This window comes from Pan troglodytes, chromosome 2 (assembly GCF_028858775.2).
Source record: "Pan troglodytes isolate AG18354 chromosome 2, NHGRI_mPanTro3-v2.0_pri, whole genome shotgun sequence".
In the NCBI taxonomy this organism is placed as follows: domain Eukaryota; kingdom Metazoa; phylum Chordata; class Mammalia; order Primates; family Hominidae; genus Pan; species Pan troglodytes.
Genome location: NC_086015.1, coordinates 74,608,063 through 74,629,387, shown reverse-complemented (window position 1 = coordinate 74,629,387; position 21,325 = coordinate 74,608,063). Strand labels below are relative to the sequence as shown.

The window sequence follows — 21,325 nt, the reverse complement described above, 5'->3', positions numbered from 1 at the left end:
CAGAGGAAGGGAAAGGATTTGTTTTTGTTTTGTAGTTGGGGAAAGCAAGAAAGACGAAAGTTAATCAACATGACTCAGGTACAGGTAGAAAATCATAAGGCAAAGCTCTGAAGGAATTGTGCCACACTTTTCCGCTAAACAACGACTTTCTAAAGCTGCCACAGAAATGCCCGTATTTTCAGAGAGAAGAGATGCTCTTGTTTGAGACTTTTAAAATAAACATTAGCTTTAATATAAAGTCATTAACATTTTCAAAGATTCAACAGTCTAGATAAATCTCAGTGGAACTTATATATATTATATATACACACATTTATATATAAAGTCATACATATATCTATACATATTTTTAGTTTAGTTTAGTTTACTTAGCTAAATCTGTAGCATTTATTGTTGCTTCAGCACTAATATACCATAATTACTTTTCTTCTGTTCTACCTCCAGCATAAATAAATCCCCATTATTTTCACTTACATAGTTTTCTACTAATTCATCCTTCTTTTTTTTCAACTTTTCCATCAAATCTCTCATATCTATTAGATTATCTTATAACTGAGCCTACCGATTGAACTATGATTTCCACTACCTCCTCCACCCTCAGCCCTTACTGAAATTGTTACTCCCAAAGTGCTCTCCCTCTTGCTCCAAACAGGATTCCTATTTTCTGGGCTTTCAGACTCTATTGTATAATTTCATATAAAAATTATCCTGTAAAAGCAGATTATTTCTGTGAAGCATAAGAAGAAAAAAAAGGGTGTTACCCTAACAGCTGTAAAACTTAACACTTTGTCTTTTGTTGGGCTACACAATGCTAAAACATCCAGATGCAACATGAACATTTCAGACAATCATCTGGATGCCTCCAAACCCAAGGAGTTTGGTAGCTGCTAAGCAAAGCAGCCTGGTTGCATGGCTTGTTTCATTTGCATATGGATATTTTGACAGTATCCAGACTTAGCCTTTATCATAACATGACCAAAAATGAATGCGAGATACTTGGTTTAATGATGGAAGATAGCGGCACAGTGCAAAAGTATTCTCCATTTACTGTGATTCCTCAACATTGCTTATCCTGATTTTTGATAAAATCTATACCACTTTAAAAAATTAAAAAGTGCTTGCATATTCAAAAAATTTTTTATTTCTTTTATTTTTTATTTCACAAGTAAAAACTACAGATATTCATGACATACAACATAATGTTTTGATATATATACACATTGTGGAATGGCTAAATTAAGCTATTTAATGTGTGAATTATCTCGCATACTTTTTTTGTGGTGAGAACAATTAAAATAAAAATAGACTCTCAGTAATTTTCATGTATATGATATATTATTATTAACTATAGTCACCATGATATGCCATAGATTGCTTGAATTTATTCCTCCTAAGTGAAATTTTGTGTCCTTTGACCAATATCTCCCCAAATTCCCCAACCCTCATGCCTCTGGTGACCACCATTTTACACTGTTTCTTTGAGTCTGGCTTTTTAACACTTCACATATATATGAGTCAGATCATCCTGTATTTGTCTTTCTTGCGGCTGGGTGATTTCACATAACATAATGTCTTTCCAGTTCATCCATGCTGTCAATTAGGTCCTACAAATGACAGCCTCTTTAAGAAGGCTGAATATTATTCCATTATGTATATATACCACATTTTCTTTATCCATTGATCCACTGATGGACACTTCTGTTGCCATATATTGGTTATTGTGAATAGTGCTGCAATGAACATAGGAGGGTACATGTCTCCTCAACATGATTTCATATCCTTTGGATATATAGGCAGTAGTGGGATTGCTAGATTATATGGTAGCTTTATTTTTATCTTTTGGAGGAACCTCTATACTGTTCTCTATAGTGGCCTTTTCTCCACATCCTCTCCTACACCTATCTTCTGACTTTTTTATAATAGCCATCCTAACAGGGGTCAGGTGATAGCTCATTATGTTTTTCACTTGTTTTTCTCTGATGAGTATTGATGTTGGGCAGTTTTTTATACACCTGCTGGCCATATGTATATATTCCTTGGGAAATTGTCTATTCAGATCCTTTGCCCATTTTTAACTTGGGTTATTTGCATTTTTGCTGTTGTGATGTTTGAGTTCCTTATGTATTTCTGATATTAACCCTTTATCAGATGTATGATTTGTAAATAAGTTCTTCCATTTCACAGGTTATCTCTTCACTTTGTTGTTTGGTTTCTATGTGGTGCAGAAGCTTTTTACAGTTTGATAAAAACTAACTTTAACTTTATAAAAATATTCCCTGTAAAGTGTTTTTTTTTTTTCAACAAAAAAAGGCACTTCTGAAAAATTTTAAAACACTCATCTTGCATTTAAAAAAATTAGGTGTCACATTTTGTTGGGAAAATCTAGTTCTACTGCTAGGAAACTCAAAACATGTCTTTTTCTTATTTATTCCTACCCCAAAGTTTTGTTTGTCAGCATGTAGACACAGGCTGAATAAAATATATTATATTTGCAATCATAATAGATTTAGAACTCACTCTTAGCCAAAGCTTTCAACAGTAAAAAATGCAATTTACAAAACAAATCAGCTTTGTCAAAAGACTGTTCTCTTTCCTTGATGAAACCTCACAGCAGTGATACCCTGGCATTGCGCTTCTCTTACAGTGGCAAAAGGAGGACTGTGATTGGGGTGACAGAGAAACAAGAGCCAGACAAGGATTAATGAAGCAGATGTTCAAACAATATTTTCTAGCATCAAAATTCTGGTTTTGACACCAGAGTATATTCTGGTCCCAATCTGGGGGGCCATCTTCTTTTAAGCAACTACTCTGATCTACTTTTGCTCAGTAAATTGAAGACTCAGGGGAAGCCAATTTTATTGTCTCTGTAGCCAGTGATGTGCCTAGATGATGGTCAAAGAGGACTTTAGTTTCCAGTAATCTTAACCCTTTTATGAGTGCAAATTGATCACTTAACATTTTTTAAAAAGTCCATTTGGTATCTGACCTGTTAACCTTCATATGACGCCATGACATCTTAAAATCAGAGAAACTATTAGAAAAATTATGTCTTAAATATGGGCCTTTGTATCTTTTACCACATTCTCTTCTCTGGTGGTTATTACCTAATAATTTTTGACACTGGTGATTAAACATAAAGTTTTACATTTTATGATTCTCTTTCAAACACACAATTGCTAACGTATATATCAAGGCAAAAATTAAGCATTCTTAAAGAGTCTGTAATTATATTTATACATTAAAATGTCAGCTGGGTAAAATGAGCAACTTCAAACAATATTTTAATCTAATTGTTTTAAAACAAAACAATTAATCAGTGTTTTATCATTACTTTTAAATCTTGTGTTTTAAAAAATAGAAAAGAAAACTGATATCTTTTTTATTAATTTAAGAGGTGATTACAATTAGGAAAATATAGTTAATTACTTGGTATTTTCATAACCACACCACATCTTTCTGATTAAGAGTAATCTCTAATCCTTTACAACTTGATTAAGAAAACATTTCTTACGCTACTATTTAGTCTTGAATATTCAGTATTTGAGGCCCCTTTTAGAGGTTAACTCATTGTTAAAGACTATGTTTAAAAACAAAAACTTTATTTTGGATGGTTTCATGTGCTGGCAGTGCTCAGTTCTGAAACATAAGGTAAGGTCCCTGTGTAGGTAAAGTCTTGTTTTAATCAGAGTAGGAGTTCTTTGACAAACTTTATCTTCCAAAATCCCCAGCCATCACTTTCTGTGATTTCTTCAATTCTTGAGGATTAATAATATCCACATGTTCCGTGCATTTTCATGATTTCTTTCTAATCCATAAATTGTTTGCTGTGCACATCTTCCCACTCCAAGGAAAATATCGAATTAATCCATACTGAGATGCAAATGGCTAATATTAAAAAGTTACAATTTGCCCTTTGGACAAACCAACAAAATCATCTGCACTTAAGGATGTTCTAGCATCAGCATCAGCAAGTCTGAATAGTTTCGTTTATTCAACAAGCAAACGTATACCTGTAACTCTCTTGGCAGAATAGAAGATTAAAAAAAAAAAGATAACCTGTAATCCCAGCGGGTGGATCACCTGAGGTCAGGAGTGCAACCAGGCTGGCCAACATGTCAAAACCCCACCTCTACTAAAAATTAGCTGGATCTGGTGGCACGCCTGTAATCCCAGCTATTCAGGAGAATAGCTGGAAAATCACTTGAGCCCAGGAGGCGGAGGTTGCAGTGAGCTGAGATCAATCCACTGCTCTCCAGCCTGGCAGGCTAGGCAACAGAGAGAGACTCCATCTCCAAAACAAAAGAAAAACAAACAAACAAACAAAAAGACATTTATCTGAACTTCAAGGATCTTACAATCTGGTTAGGCTGATGCAACAAAAAATACATGGGATTAGATGTTTCATCCTTCTTCAAAAGCCCTTTGTTCCATGAGTAGCTCAGAAACTCTGCCTGTAGGATAAAGCTTGCATGATAGCCTGGGTTTATCAGTGACGCCAAGTGTCTGTTGGCTGCAAAATCGTAGGCTCCTTGAGTATACTGACTGTCTTTTATTTGTGACTACCTAGTATTTGCAGTACATTTTTAATAAGTACTTTTTGTGTGTTCTTAAATGAATGGATATATAAATATATTATTTAGCTTTCCAAAGACTTGATTTTCTGGACGTTACCCATAGCAGGCAGTGACTGAAGCTCTCTAAGGCAAAAAGAAAAGAAGCAGCTTAAAAAAAAAAAAAGACAAGAAGACAAGAGGATACCCTGTGAGTAAGGGAAACGAAGAAGAGGAGAAACCTGGATAATTGATGAAGAAGGTTGAAAGCACCGCAGCCCCTTCAGATATCCCAAACACATGTTTACACAGCTTGAAACACCCGCACATAGGCTGATTTTGAAAGAGACATTAACCCGACCGTTTACCGGATTACCAAAAGGGCTGACCATTACCAAAGGGGTTGAAAGCATGCAATTCTTTCTTTCCTTCTCTTTCTTTCTTTCTTCTTTCTTTCCTTCCTTTCTTTCTTTCTTTCACTCCTTCCTTCCTTCCTTCCTTCCTTCCTTCCTTCCTTTCTTCTTTCTTTCTCTCTCTCTTTCTTTCTTTCTTTCAAAACAGAGTGTCTCTTGGTCACATAGTGGGGTGATCATAGCTTAATACAGCCTCAAACTCCTGGGCTCAAGTGATCCTCCTACCTCAGTCTCCAGAGCAGTTGGGACTACAGGCACACACCACCATATCCGGCTACTTAAAAAAAGAATATGTGTAGAAATGGGGCCTTGCCATGTTGCTAAGGCTGGTCTTGAACTCCTGGCCTCAAGTGATCCTCCAGCCTAGGCCTTCCAAAGCACTGGGAGTACAGGTGTGAGCCACTGCACCTGGCGAAAAGTATTTGTTTAGAAAAAGTAAATTCACAAATATGTAATATATAGTGGTGATGGATTTGATGAGTGGTGATGAAGAGACCACAATCCTTCAAGTCAGGTAAATAAGAAAAGATTGAGAAACTCTCTCTGAGTTTGGATTTATATAGAAAAAGCAAATTTCTTAAAAGTATTGGACCTTACATTTGGGAAATGATCATTGATAATGTACTATTTAAGACCAGACTCCAAAGTTTTCTGCTTCTTCATTCTGATGCTGGTAATTTAGAAAATTTGGTTTCCAAAAAATAAAATTTGATAGGATTATTTAATTATACCACATTCCTAAATTAAAAACAAGTTATTCATATTTTGGAACCATTCTTAGGTTAGATAATATTTAATTTCTGTTGTTTTGAGAACTATTTATTATTAGCTATAGGAAACAAATATTCTTATTTTTTCCTGAAGGCATTATCTGATGAACCACATTTTCCCCAGGTACTAGTATTTACCTTTTTTGTAAACTCTATGTATACTACCACATTATTCAGGGATATCTTGCCCTTAGAATCATTCTGTTTTAAAAAAAGTAATCTCTGATTAGTCTTTAGTACTTTGTGCAGAAGATCTTGAAAAAAGATTTTTACGAACACTTACCAAATTCTATATATTTTATGTATTCTTTTATTTAACCCTCACTATAGCCTTTTAAGTTAAATATTTTTGGGGTTTTTATTGTCTCTGTGTTATAATTGAGGAAATTGAGCTTAGAGAGTGAATCACTGAAGGTGAAAGGTCACATATAGCTCTTCAGTGATAGGGCCCAAGTTTAGACTGAACCTCGTTTCATCTTTTCAAACACAAGCTGTACCAACTAACTTAGCCTTTAAAAGGCTATTTAAATCCCATTAGTTACAGTATAAATGTTCACCAATTATTTGAAGTTTAATAAAGTATAAATACTTAGTAGGAAACTCAGAAAAGCATTTAGAATAAAAGTATAGGTTTATTCAAATAGAAGTTTAGTTTCATTATAAAAAGATAATTATTTTTACATATTTTTGGGAATACATATTGAGTGACAAAAAGCCTACTATTAGTTCTACTGCTTTTAATATTACTGCTGCTGCTACTACTACTCCCCAAATGCCATCATCAATGTTTTATTGTGTTACCACATCACTCAGATAATTTTCCAAATTATCAGCAAGTCAAATTTTCAAGTATTATTTATGGAAATCTTGAGGACTGTTAGAAATTAATCCCTGGGGTAATAAAGAATTTGATCTGGTAGCTTTTATTCTTACCTCTCTTCTCACCTCTCTCATTCTCTCCTTTCTTGTAGCAAAGTCTGCCACCTGCCTACCCCACACCTACTTAGTGGGTGGGCTTACTTTACCCACTGAGTGGGTGGGTACCACTTTACCTTAGTGGGTTTATTTCCATCCAGTTAAAATAGTACGTTTCCATACTGCTCTTGCAACCAGGGTAGTCAAATATTTAAGATTTAGTTAATAAGATACAAGGAGAAATATTGTATAAGATATTTCAGAAGTCTCTTTATACAGGAGAGGGCTTGCCTCTCTTCTGTCTTCTTCTCTTCCTCCCTTCTATGGCTTGGAGCTCTGATGTGATAGCTGGGAATCATTCCAAGTCATGTCTTGGAATGAGGATAAAGGCTCTGTATTGGAATAACATAGCAGGAGTTCTAGAGGATTTGGAGGAACGGCTGTTCTAGCCCAGGACTGTTAAGAAAAATAAACTTCTATCTTGTTTGTGTCTAGATTTTTGTTTTGTTTTGTTATATGCAACCTGAAGCTAATCTTAACTGATGGCTCTTAACTATATTTTAGGGTTTAAAAATGAGCATGTATTAAGTATGCATATAGAAATAGTGCCCTACTTCCTTTAGATCTAGGTGCAATTTTAGAAACATTGCCAAACTTCCTTATGCCTTAATTTGGGTTTTTTTTTCAAGAGTTTCCTCTCTCCCCATTTTTATAAGAAGGTGGGATATGCATTATGCTTTCCTTGAAATGAGATATGAGATAATATATGTGAAATTGCTGTGTAAATTATGTGGTGTTACACAGAGTTCCTGGATTATTATTTTTAAATTTCTTTCCCACACGTTGAAATTTGATACCATCTGACTGCATCCCAAAGTCTTTTCAACCTCCAGAGGAAGATGAGTTAGATGCACAGTGTAGGGGCCAAGTCTCTTTTTTGTACTTCATGTAAAGTTGAGGCAAAAGGCAGAAGAGTTCTAGTTACATTATACTCAAGTTGTAATGAAAACCAGAAATCTTTTATTCCTATCAATTTATGATTCTGCTTGCTTATGGTCTGTGTGCCCAAAGGCTATACAAGGAAAACATTGTATTAATCTACAAAATGAACAAGTGCAATAAAGCTTTGGGTAACATTTTACAATGTATTAAACAATAACATAAACAAAATTGTGGCTACCTCGAAGACTATAGGAACTATCCAGTGTTAAATTGTGAATAGAAAAATAATGGCCTAATACCACCAACAAGAAAACAAATAAATTGTTCGTGTCAAAATGAGAATTATTGTGACCAGTTATCAAGGACTTTTACATTAAGATGCTTTTGAATTTTTAGATTTAAATTTGGAAATATGTGACTAAATGATGTATTGTGAAAAAACTACATCAAGGCTATAATTACCACAAAGAGAATAAAGTACATTTCAGTAGGCCATTTTATGGTGGTGACATGAAATTTTTTTTGCAAATTGTAGAGATAATTCTATTTTAAAATTTTCTTTATTAAGTCTTTTAGATTTTCACAGGAAATCCTAAATGATTTTGGAAAATAAGAGAGACAGAGGGAAAGGAAGAAAGGTAAGAAAGAAGCAACCAGGTAGTGAGAGGATAAGAAAGAGAAGAAGAGCATAGAATATAATTTCTAAGAGGACATAAAAAATTACAAAAAGTGAGGGGAGAATAAAGAGTAATGTGATGTATATTCTATAGGAGAACATATAACAAATTTCATCATTTCTAACAGATTACCATTAATTCACTTTTTTTTGGTTTATTTCTGTCACTTTTAGAAGCAAAAACACAGGAGCAAGGACATTTTTACATATTATTTTCATCAACCAGCAAGTGCTTAAACACATAATGTCAAAGGAAAAAGAAAAAAGACTCTACCAGATGTTAGTTAAGTATAGGTGGAAGAGAATGGAGAATGAGAAAATGTCTGCAAGAACAAACGTAAGATTTTTCTCCATTACTTATCATTACTGGACTTGTATTCTTTATGGAGCTAATGCTTTCATTACTTATTGATTTACTATACTAGTAATTACACTAACATCGACCTGCATTTGCTTTCCTGCATACATGTTGAATTTGTTTGAGAGCTAATTGTGATTAAGTAACTGTAATTCTCCAAAATAATGCAGTGGATAAATTGAAGTCCTACTGTGTGCAAGGCTCAGTGTTGGCAGTGGGGTTACAAAAAAACAAAACAAAACAAAACAAAACATTTTGCCTTCCTTCTTAATTTTAAGAAGCTCTCAGACTACTTTGGGGATTTGTCATGATGTTACAAAACTATAATACAGAATAAAATAAAGAGAATCTCATAACATTGTAAACATTTGCTGTGGGGATTAAAAGAAAAGAGAGAGGACTTATTATTGGACTTATTATTTAGCAGAACTAAAAAAAAACTTATGAACAGGTGGCATCTGAGTTGTATAGCCTGGACCATTCTACCTATGTTCAGTGTATTAGGCCATTCTTGCGTTGCTGTAAATAAATACCTGAGACTGGGCAATTTATAAGAAAAGAGATTTACTTGGCTCACTGCAGGCTGTACAGGAAACTTAGTGCCATCTGCTTCTGGGGAGGCCTCAGGAAGCTTTTACTCATGGCAGAATGTGAAGGGGGAGCAGGTGTCTCTCATGGTGAAAGCAGGAGCAAGAAAGAGAGAGGGTGCAGGGTTGAGGAAGGGATGGGGAGGTGTTGCACACTTTTAAATGACCAGATCTCGTGAGAACTCACTATCATGAACTCAGCATCAAGCTGTGAGGGATCTGCCCTCATAATCCAAACACCTCCCCCAAGGCCCCACCTCCAACATTGGGGATTAGATTTCACCATGAGATTTGGGCAGGGACAAATATCTACACTATATCACTCAGTAAACCTCAGTTTCTTTCTTTATAATAGTGAAATAATAGCATCTACTCCATGGGACTGTTGTTGAAGGATTAAATAAAATATTAAGTACTCAGAACAGTGCCTGCATGTCATAGGCACTGTTTAAGAAGTGTTAGTTATTAAAAATTTGTAATAATAATTATTGTTAAGCTTAAACATGTATTCTTAAAATTCCAGAAAGACCTAAGTCTTTTTCATTTTTTTGAGGCACCTAGCATATTAATAAATAAACGACAAGTAGGAAATTATAAGAAATTATAATTAATACAAGAAATTAATAACATATAAGAAATTAATACTTTTAACACCAAGAATTATAATACCTGTCAATCAACGTAACCACTTTTGAAGTAAATGTGAGGTCTTTTGTATATATAACATTTAAAGCAAATGGCCCTCCCCATCCCATAATAGGCCCTGAGATTAAGAAATGGACCCATGTAAGAAGGTAGAGTTGGAAGGGAGGCATTTCGTGTGGAAGAAACAAAAGTGCCAGAACTATCGAGGAAAGAAGATACAGAGGGAGCTTGGGGAATAATGAATTGTTGATTTTAGTTGGTGTCTTTGTTTATGCTGCTGTAACAAAATATCACAGACTGTATAATTTATAAACAGTAGAGATTTATTTCTCACAGTTCTGGAGGTGAGGAAGACCAAGATCAAGGTGCTAGCAGGTTCCATGTCTGGTGAGGGCTCTCTGTATCCAAGATGACACATTGTTGCTGCATCCTCCAGAGTGGGGGAATGCTGTGTCCTCACATGGTAGAAGGGAAGAAAGGGGTGACCTTGTCCCTCAAGTCTTTTCATAAGGCACTAATCAATTTATGAGGGTAGAGCCTTCAATGGCCTATCAGCTCCTAAAAGCCTCACCTCTTAATACTATTGCATTAGGAATTAAGTTTCAACATGAATTTTGGAGGGGCACAAACGTTCAAACCATAGCAGTAGGGGCATAGGAAATCTTTAAGAAGAAAATACAGATACTTGGAGGCACATGATGGTAGATTCTAAAACACTGAATTCAGTAGAGAATAAGAGATCAGTTCCTTGAGTCTCTATGTGTGTGTACATGTATATGTGTATAGTGGTCATATAATTGGAATTCTATCTTAAAGGGATCACTTGACAAAAGTATGAGTGTAGATCTGATAGAGGCAGGTGTCAGAGAGATCCTCAGGGAGAGCAATAGAATGAGGGCATCAACATGACATTGGGAAGGAAAATGGAGGAAGACAGAAAAGATGATGCTGGGGATAGAGATGTACAATATCAGTTCCTGCCTCACATTGATTTCAACAGATAGCCTTGCATATCCCCTTTATACTGGTATTATAAATAACAGCCATTAGATTGAAAAACAAAACAAAACAACAAAACAACTGAGCTCCTTCAGCAAATTGTGTCTTTCCTAATTTACAGATTCATCTTTCCCCACAACTATCTTTCCCCAATCTCTTCCTGCCCAGAAGAAGGAGAATGACTCTCCAGATGACCTCATTTCTCCATCTTGGAATCACGAAAGTATCCTTCTGTGAAAATGTTTCCATTCTAGTCTGGAACCCATCAGACTAGAAAACCCGTGAGTCCATTGCCTTCTACTGTATCTTCGACTCTCCCCTTCTCCTGATTCTTTCCCCCAGATTTAAACCATTCATGATTTCTACCTCTGGCCCATTTATTTCCTCTTTCATTTCTGCTTTACCAACAGTTCATTCTTTGGCTTAATTCTCTTTTCATTCTACACACCTCACCTATGCCATTGGCTTCAGTTATCACCAATGTGTTTATGATTTTCGAATCTCTGTCACAATTACCACCCATATAGCCAACAGGTTGTTGAAATGACTGTTTTATCAAAAGTGGAACTCATGATCTGATTCTTAACCCTCTTGCTTCTGCACTTTATATATCTTAGAGTGGCAGCACAGTCATTTTAATCTACCAAACTATAAGCCTGTGAGGAATCCTAGATGCCTGTTTCCCTCATGATTTTTCACTAACCAGTTTCTAACTCTTGGGCAGCATCAGTTGGGCTTCTTTGGATGCAAACAACATACAGAGACAAGAACTTACTGGCAGCCCATGAGGTCTACACTAGGGTTTGGAAGGTTGAAAAATTAGTCCTAAATCTGGCAGTTCTGGAAAGCTAGGGAGGAGGGATTGAAGCAATATTGGTTTTCTCAGTGTATATAAGGCATGTCAAAGAGGGCTGCAAATTCTATGACATTCCTTCAATTCAGAGATTGAGACCACTTCCCCTCCCCTTGTATCTGGATTATCCTGTGACTGTTATGACTGATAGAGTACAGAAGAAACAATGCTATGCCAGTTGCAGACGTCACCTTCAAAAGGACTAACTTGGGTTCCTGGAACTTCCATGTAGGAAGTCTAACTACTCTACTGCAGTGGTGTCATGGGAAGAACCTGAGAATACAGAAGGGTAGAGAAACCCAGTTAAGCTCAGCTTCCTAGTCATCCTCACCCAGACAACAGGCATGTGAGGGAATTGATTTTCAGCCGATGGTTCCTAGGGCAGAAATATTTAGCCCTGGCCAAGCCTAAACCACTAAATTACGAGATATAATTAAATGGTTATTTCCACCCCCCGCCCCCTACATTTTAGAGTGGTTTGATGACCAGAACCAAAGGAGTAGTCTGGTGAGGGCCATGTGTCTAAATGAAGCAACTTTAACATTTTATTCCATGTTCATGTTTTTTTTTTATACAAGAATCCAAGCTAGGAGACAACTTCTGATAGCATAAGTGTAAGTTCTGTGCCTTCCCTCTCTATGTAGACAGATAATTAGAGAAAGTAGCAGGCTCAGTTGGTTTCCATTAAAAAAAGAAGTAGTTTGAATTTATCATCCACTGAGGCAGCATATAATGGAGAAAATATAATTTCCCCAAAAGGAAGTTGGGTGCTGTTTGAAATGGGGAGTCAATGCTGAACAATGCTGTCAAATTACAAATGTCCACCAAATGTGGCTTCTTCCTCTAAATATCTTCTGAATAATTCCTCATGTCAACAAATTAGTTCAGGCTTCATCTGCTCTCAGGATTATTGTAATAACCTCCTAATTGGTGTTTGCTTCCACATTTATATATTTATTTATTAGCTACCACATATAACTTTTTAAAACAAAAATGGCATGAATAACTTGACATTCACATACAAAAGAATACATTTGGACCTTTCCCTCACACCATAGACAAAAATGAACACAAAATGGATCACAGATCTAGATGTAAGAGCAAAAACTATAAAACTCCTAGGAGAAAATAGAGGAGTAACTTTCCAGGGCCCTGGGCTATACAATGTTTTCTTGGACGTGGCACCAAAAAGCACAAGCGAAAAAATAAAATATAGCTAAATTGGACATTATAAAAATTACAATTTTTCATGCATCAAAGGATGCCACCAATAAAATGGAAAGACAATAGAATGAGAGAAGATAATAGCAAATCATATATTTAATAAGGAACTTGTATCCAGAATATACAAAGAACTCTTGCAATAGAATAGCCCAATTTAAAAATTGGCAAAGGATCTGAATTGACATTTCTCCTATGAAGATGTGCAAATGACCAATAAATGTATCCCATCAGTAATGTATGAGAACTCTAAATTCTCTACATACTTGCCAACACTTGTTACTATGTATCTTTTTATTTTATTCATTCTAGGAGGTTTAAAGGGGTCTCACTGAGGTTTTATCTGCATTTCCCTAATGGCTAATAATGTTGGCAAGGATGTGGAGAATTTAGAACTCTCATACATTACTGATGGGATATAAAATAGTACAGCCACTCTGAATAATAGTTTGACACCTTAAAAACTTATTAAGCATACATATGACCCAGAAATTCCACTCCTAGGTATATATACAAGAGATAAATGGAAGATATGTTCATGCAAAAACTTGTACATGAATGTTCATAGTACCATTATTTATAACAGGTAAAATGTGGAAACAACCTAAATTTCCATCAATGGATGCATTAACAAAATGTAGTATATCCATGCAAGTGAATATAATTCAGCCATAAAAAAGAATGAAATGCTGATACATGTTATAACATGGAAGAATCTTCAAAACGTTATGCTAAGTGAAAGAAACCAGTAAAAAAGACTACATACTGTATGATTCCATTTGTGTGAGATGTCCAGAATAGGCAAATCTCTAGAGAAAGAAAGTAGACTAATGGTTGTTAGGGGCTAGGCAAATAGGTAGTGACTACTAATGGGTATGAGTTTTCTTTGGGAGTGATAACAATATTTTAAAATTAGATAGTAGTGATGGTTTCATGACTCTGTGAACATATCAAAAACCACTGAATTGTGCACTTTAAATTGGTAAATTTTATATTATGTGAAATTTATCTAGATAAGACCAAAGAAAAAAAACATGGTGAAGTCACAGTTACTTAAAAGCCTTCTATGGCTCTTCACTGTCTGCAGTCTGCAGGCATACTTCTCTGGCTGGGACATGTATATTCTCTTCAGGGTCAAATCTAAACTTCATTAGGATGATGTAGAAATCTTTGTTGCTATTTCTCAGCCTTTAGTATCTTTCCCATTTCTTGACATGCGTTAATCCACCCATTCTTTCTTCTAGCCATGCAGAACTACTTATACCTGGCTCTACGTGCTTCTCTGACTTTGATCATTTGTTGCCCTCGATGTCATCCTCATCCCACCACACCAACTCTTATCCCATATCATATCAAACTGCTACTCATTCTCTCAGACTTACTTTGCATGTTTTTTTCCAGGTTATCAGTAATCATTGTTGGCTCACATAAATGACTCTGACTAACTCGGACAATAAAATGAGTGTTTTGAAAAGATACAAGATGGATACAGGTAGATATAGGTAGCTCAAAGAACAAAAACAACCCAACAACTAAACATTCAAGGCACAGAAAAAAACCTTTATGAATCTAGACTGTAGGAACTAATGACTATCATCTTTTCATAGAAAAGGTCCTTGGAATGGGTCAGTTCTGGTTTTGCATTCTGTGAGATTCAGTTCAAGGTTCATGACTCAAAGGAAGAAATTATCTCATTGCCTTTGCTTGGGTAACATGTCCATGTCTCAACCATGGGCTGGTTGGGTATTTTGGTGGACATGTCACCAAGATTGCATATAATAGGTTGTCCTACATTTCTAAGCCTCCAGGAAGTGAAATGAGACCACACGACTATTTGAACCACAAGGAGGACATGATATGTCTAAGCTAAAGCAAAGAGGAGCCAGTGCAAGGTGGTCTAGTTGTTTCTGCCATGTATTCTACATGGTGTAGCTAAATGAGATAGAATATTTGTCAGTCTTGGTCCCTGAGTGCCTGTAGTCAAATGAACTCCTCTCTACCCTGTATAGGAAATGTAGCATGAATAAAAATGTGTAGTGTGAGCAAGAAATAAAATGTTGCCTTTGCTTTTACTAACCTATCGAGATGAAAATATTTCTCAAATTAAAATTGAGTCAATGTCACCAGAAAAAAAAAAAAAAGGGAAATGGATGCTGAGCAAGCAAAACTAACAGCTACCTACTAAATCCATTGCGGCTCTCTGACCTCCCTGGGGAGAGTTAACGCTTCCTATTCTTGCTTTCACAGTACTTTGGTATATATCTTTACCAGCACATGTTAAATAGCTGTAATTATTTGATTACATTCCTTTTTCTTCCACCAGCTGCTGAGCTTGATACCAAAAAGACAATGAGCAAATATTTGTTAAATAAGAGAACAAATAAATGAGTAAAGAAGGAAAAAGTGAAAGAAAGACAAATCTGGTAATTAGGTGATCATCTCTGTTATATATAAAAGAGCCCCATGGTGTTCTCTTAATAGTTTTTCCTTTTGTGTATATTCATGCTTTGTTTCACTCTTTGGTAAATGACAGATGCTCCAGAGCAAAATGGGTAAGTTGCAGCCCGCTCGTCACCTAGCCTGCAAATTTGTTTAAGTGGTTTTAGTCTGCTCAGTGTCTTAAACATTTTCACTTAGTGGCCATTTAAAAATTTACCGAAATATTTGGAGTTGTAGTTTCTCTTGAAAAATTGGAATAGCTGATAACAGTAAGCCCCTATTCCCTTATGGCAACACTTAGCTGGAACTCCGGTGCTTTGCTTCTCACATACAGAGGAAGTTCCTCCACTTTGCATAGAGTCTGTCTAACCTGTTTTCCCCGTTAAAGTTACCTGCCAGCCTGCTTTGATGGGCATTTTTTCCTAAGATCCCTGCAAACCCTTTTGGAAATGACAACTTGTTTAAAAGGTCTTTTCTGGGACACCAAGACTATTGACTGCTCTGTTGATGTGAGAATTCCCCTTTCCAGTTAAAACTAGAACTCTGACTTCACATATCATGAATAAACTGTTAAAGTTTGAAAAACCATTTGGGTAAAGCATTTGTTATATATTATTCTGTAATGGTCACTGTCTACTAAAGGTGCAGGCGATTAACTTTTACTTGGTGATTTCTTCAATTTTAGGGAAACATTTTTGATTTGGTCTTGATGTAGTTTAAATGCATTGTATGAACTTTTTTTCTGAAAGAGTATAATTTGGTTCATAAATTGCAGATGGTGGAATCATGCTAAATGAATATCCTCATTGCTCAGAAAATTAATTCTTTTGACAGAATCATTCACTTAAAATGGAGTGAATATTTAAATTTATATATTAAGAGATTTGAATGGAGTATCTATGCCTTCATTTTCATATACTGCTTCCTTCAATAATTTCATAGTTCATTTCCTTTTTATTGAAGTTAGGGGCATTTGAGTCATAATTGTAGGTTCCCATTGCCAAACATTTTTCTTTCATTCATTCTCTCTTCATTTTTTTTTTCTTCTTTGTGTGGTATTTATGGTTCCCTTGCATTTGCTGTCAGGTGGAAATGGTCATACCAATACATGTAACTTCAGCAATTGGTCTCAGGCTGCACAGGATGGTGGTTAGAGTTGGTCCGGTTGGGATAAAATCCAAGAGTCTCCATCTTTTGCTATGTGACCTTGAACAATCTGCTGAACCTATCTGATGAACTCTGTTTTCTTGTGTATATAATGACGATAATAATGAGTTGTTCTAAAGAATGTATCTGCCCACCGATTTTTGTTTTGTTTTGGCTTCTGATCACTACATGCCCCTTGCTGCCTTTATTCTCTGCTTTTGCCATTATCCTTGACTATAATAATTTTCCAGTGCCTCGTACTTATCGGAATTCCTCTTGTGCTTGAAGGTCTAGCTCAAATAACATCCTTTCTCATCCTTTTTTTGAATGTAGAACTCTTCATTTTGGAACCGTAAATTTGGCACTTGTATGTCATTTATCTTCAGAATTTCTGTTAATGGAAGCAAATGAGGAGGAGATTATGGGGCTAGAAATAGATGACCTACAACTTTGTTAAAAGAAAACAAATACATTTGAATTATACAGGATCAGAATAACCATGGTTTAGCACATCCCTGGGAGTTATTTATCTTCAAGCAATTCTTGGTATCATATAGCAGTAGGAGTCAAGCCTTAAGGCAGGGAGAGTGACAGTGAGAAGGGGAGTTAGACGCAGGGGAAGTTGAAAGAAACAGCAAAGTAGATGAGTTTTCAGCAGAGAAGCTGGAGGAAATCAAGGCCACCTGGGATTGTGCTGACTTTTAATCTCAGTTCATTGTGTAGTCAACCCCTGAATAACAAACAGGGCTCAGAAAACATTTTTTGTAAAGGCCCAGAAAGTAAATATTTTAAGCTGTATGTTCTATGTTATTAATATGACTATTCAATGCTGCCATTTTAGCACAAAAGCACCCATAGACAATATGAAACAAATAGGCATGGCTATGTTCCAATAAAACTTTATTTATGTATTAGAAGGCAGACTGGATTTGAGCTGTTGCTTGTTGACTAGTTGAACTAGAATCTTTATAAACAAAATATAGACCTTTGAGAAAAGGGCTGTGTCTCCCTCTTACATCTTTAACTGTCAGTATAGTTCGAGTTTAAAGATTCATTAAGGATGAAGATTATTTGCAGCATGACACATCTCATTTATAATATATGTCTATTAATCCACTCGGATACCTGGAATGTTTTCCTCCTATGCCATATTTGTATTGACATTTACTATTTTGGAGGCAACAATTTTAATTCCTAAATATGCTCTCTGTAGTACATTTTATGAATGTTTCATTAGTTAAAAATAATATAATACTTTCTGTATGAGTTTCATAAATTGCTTCTACCAAATTTAATTTATACACACTCTGAAAAATAAATGAGCATTATGTATTAAGTTTAAAAAAAGGAAGAAAAGACCTTACATACCAACTAACTCCAACTGATTGGTAGTTGTTTTCTGTAATTTTTTGATGATATAAATTTGATGACATGACATAAAGCTACCAGTCCCAAGAGTCGGAAAGCAGTAATTGACTGATGTTGTTTGCCATGGATGGGGTGAGGGTGAAGAAGGTAGTAGTCTTGACATTCAGATCATGTATCTGGCAAATAGTACAAAAAATTCTATATACATATGTGTGTGTGTATGTGTGTATGTATTCTGTGAGTGTGTGTTTATGTTTGAAAGATACTCACCAAATTATTTACTTGGATTTTCTGGATAGCTCAGTGATGGGAGAATTTATTTTTCTTTTTGATTTGGGATTATGTGGAATTTCCAAATTTTTTACAGTGAAAAATGTTACTTTTGGGATTTTTGCTTCTGGTAGTATGAAAGGACTAGATACCCTAAAATATCGTTCTGCTGCAAGACAACCTAGCTGCCAGATAATGTGCATGAAGTATATTTTTGATGCATTTCTGTACTTTCAGTAGAGTTAGGAAAATAATTAATAAACCATTTGATACCACTGTTACGAGGGGGTCCTTGCTCCCAGAGCTCCCAAGATGGTGGCAGGCCACTTCCAAGATGGTGGCAAGCCTCGTGTTCTCTGACCTGGGGTTCTTGGCCTCACAGATTCCAAGGAATAGAATCTTGGGCCATGCAGTGAGTGTTATAGCTCTATTAGAAGCTGCGGGTCACAGAAGAGAACCATGGAACCCAGTGACTAGTGTTCAGCTCTATTAGGATGAACCCAGGCACTTAGCCATGCAGGAACAATGGCAAGCCTTTAGCCCGATCGGGAGTGGCAATGGGCGCCTCGATGGATCAGGAGCACAGCGGACACCCTGCCAGATCTGGAGGGATGGAAGTCAGCGGTGGGTCTGCGAAAGCGCAAACAGGAGTGGTGGACAGCAAGCGAAAGCTCACCTCGAGCCGTAAGGAACACGGAACAAAAGAGAGTGCAGTTGCAAGATTTAATAGAGTGAAGACAGAGCTCCCATACAAACAGAGAGGACCCAAAGAGGTAGCTATTGCCGGCCCAAATCCCTGGGTTTATATCCCGATCATTGTCCGTCCGCTGTGCTCTCAGGCGAAAGATGATTGGCTATTTCTTTACCCCCTGTTTTTGCCTAATTAGCATTTTAGTGAGCTCTCTGACTGGTCAGGTGTGAGCTAAGTTGCAAGCCCCGTGTTTAAAGGTGGACGCGGTCACCTTCCCAGCTAGGCTTAGGGATTTTTAGTTGGCCTAGGAAATCCAGCTAGTCCTGTCTCTCACCAATAGGATCAGTGAAGTCCTAAAAGTAAATGTCAATGCCAGTGCTGATACCAAAAGGCTAAACTGTGGCTGCTACACATTGAAGGGGATGAATCTCTCACTCCTTCATTAAGCTGGAAACTTAAAAGTGCTAAAGTGGTCCTACGATAATCCTACAACTCTCCTCCAGAATAAAAAATTCCAAATGTATAACAGTGACAGTCCTACAGGTCCAGTTCAACAAAATTTGAGCTCACAATAAAAAAGGAAATCATCAAACACAAAATGAAATAAGGAACCATGAGTGAGAATCAGCAAAATCAATGATGGTTTAAGATCCCAACTGAAGAGGTTAGTTACTGGAATGATCAGACATAGAACACAAATATAAGCATAGTATAGTATACATTTAAATAAGTAGGAAGTTGAATAAAAATTGAGCAAAGAACAAAAGACTATCAAGAATGAGCAATCAAATTGACTTTTTAGAAATATGAAATGTAACTGCTGAAAATTAGACTCTAGATGGGTTATACAAGGCATTACACACTGTTGAAGGGAGCATGAGGGAACTAAAAGATAGATTCAAATAAACTACTTGATATGGTTTGGATATTTGTTTCCTCCAAATCTCATGTTGAAATGTGATCCTCAGTGCTGGAGATGGTACCTAGTGGGAGGTGTTTGGGTCATGGGGCCTCATGAATGGCTTAGTGCCATCTTCACAGTAATGAATGAGTTCTCACTTTGTGAGTTTATGTGAGATCAAGTTGTTTAAAAGAGACTGGCACCTCCTCCCTCTCTTGCTTCCTCTCTTGCCATGTTATATGCCTGATCCCTTTTCATCTTCTGCCATCATTGTAAGCTTACTGAGGCACTCACCAGAAGCAGATGCTGGCACCATGCTTCCTGTACAGCCTGAAGAACTGTGAGCCAATTAAATCTTTTTTCTTTATAAATTATCCCATCACAGATATTCTTTTCTAGTAATGGAAAATGAACTAAAACACAAAATTGGTGCTGAGGAGTGTAGCATTGCTATATAGATACTTGAAAATGCAGAAGCAATGGGAAGAGATTGAAGAGTTTGGAGGATCAGAAGAAGACAAGAAGATAAGGGAATGTTTGGAACTTCTTAGTGACTAGTTAAATAATTGTGACCAAAATGTGATTACATGTATGGACAGTGATGGCCAGGCTGACAAGGTCTCAGATGGAAATGAGGACTTTATTGGGAACTGGAGTAAAAGTCACTTGTGTTACACCCTAGCAAAGGGCTTGGCTACGTTATGTCTGCATCGTAGGGTCGTAGGGATCTGTAGAAGGTTGAACTTATCTGTGATGACTTATGGTATCTGGTGGAAGAAATTTCTAAGCAGCAAAGCTGGCTGCTCCTCACAACTTAGGATCAAATAGGAGCAAAGGAATGACTTAAAGTTGGAACTTACATTTAAAAGAAAAGCAGGGCATAAAAATTTGGAAAAATTGCAGACTAGTCATGTGGCAGAGAAAGGAAACACTTTTTCAGGAGAGAAATGCAAGCGCCCTTTGGAGCAAGGAATGCTAGAGAGATTTGCCTAACAAAAAGGGAGCCAGGTGGTAATATCCAAGACAATGGGAAAAAAGCCTCCAAGATATTTCAGAAGTCTTTGGGACAGCCCTTCCCATCACAGGCCCAGAGGCCTAAAAGCAAAGAATGGTTTCAGGGGCCAGGCCTGGAATACCACTGTCCTGTGCAGCCTTGGGATGCTGCTCCCTGCATCCCAACTGCTACAGCTCCAGCCTTGGCTCAAAGGGCCTCAGATACAGCTTGGGCCACTGCTTCAAAAGGTGCAAGCTGTAAGCCTTGGTGGTTTCCATGTGGTGTTAAGCCTAAAGGTGCACAGAATGCAAGCATGAAAGAGGCTTGGCAGCTTCCCCCTAGATTTCAGAGGCTGTATCGGAAAACTTGCTTGCTTAGGCAGAAGCCCGCTGCAGGGGTGGTGCCCCTGTAGAGAGCCCTTGTTAGGGCAGTGCCAAGGGGAAATGTGGGGTTGGAGCCTCCACACAGAGTTCCCACTGGGGCACTGATTATTGGAGCTATGGGAATGGGGCCACTCCAGCCCCCAATGGTAGATTCGTTGACAGCATGCACTCTGAGCCTGGAAAAGCCACAGGCACTCAATTCCA

At 36.8% G+C, this 21,325-nt stretch overlaps 1 long non-coding RNA gene across 1 annotated transcript; it reads right to left on the bottom strand.

Annotated features, from left to right (window-relative positions):
- Positions 1–13,899: 13,899 nt before the first annotated feature.
- Positions 13,900–18,519, bottom strand: LOC129143506 (uncharacterized). The gene is made up of 3 exons (XR_008547009.2): positions 18,153–18,519; positions 17,883–18,058; positions 13,900–16,905 (listed from the first exon to the last, which is right to left on the bottom strand). It is a non-coding gene; the product is annotated as an uncharacterized LOC129143506 (long non-coding RNA).
- Positions 18,520–21,325: the final 2,806 nt, after the last annotated feature.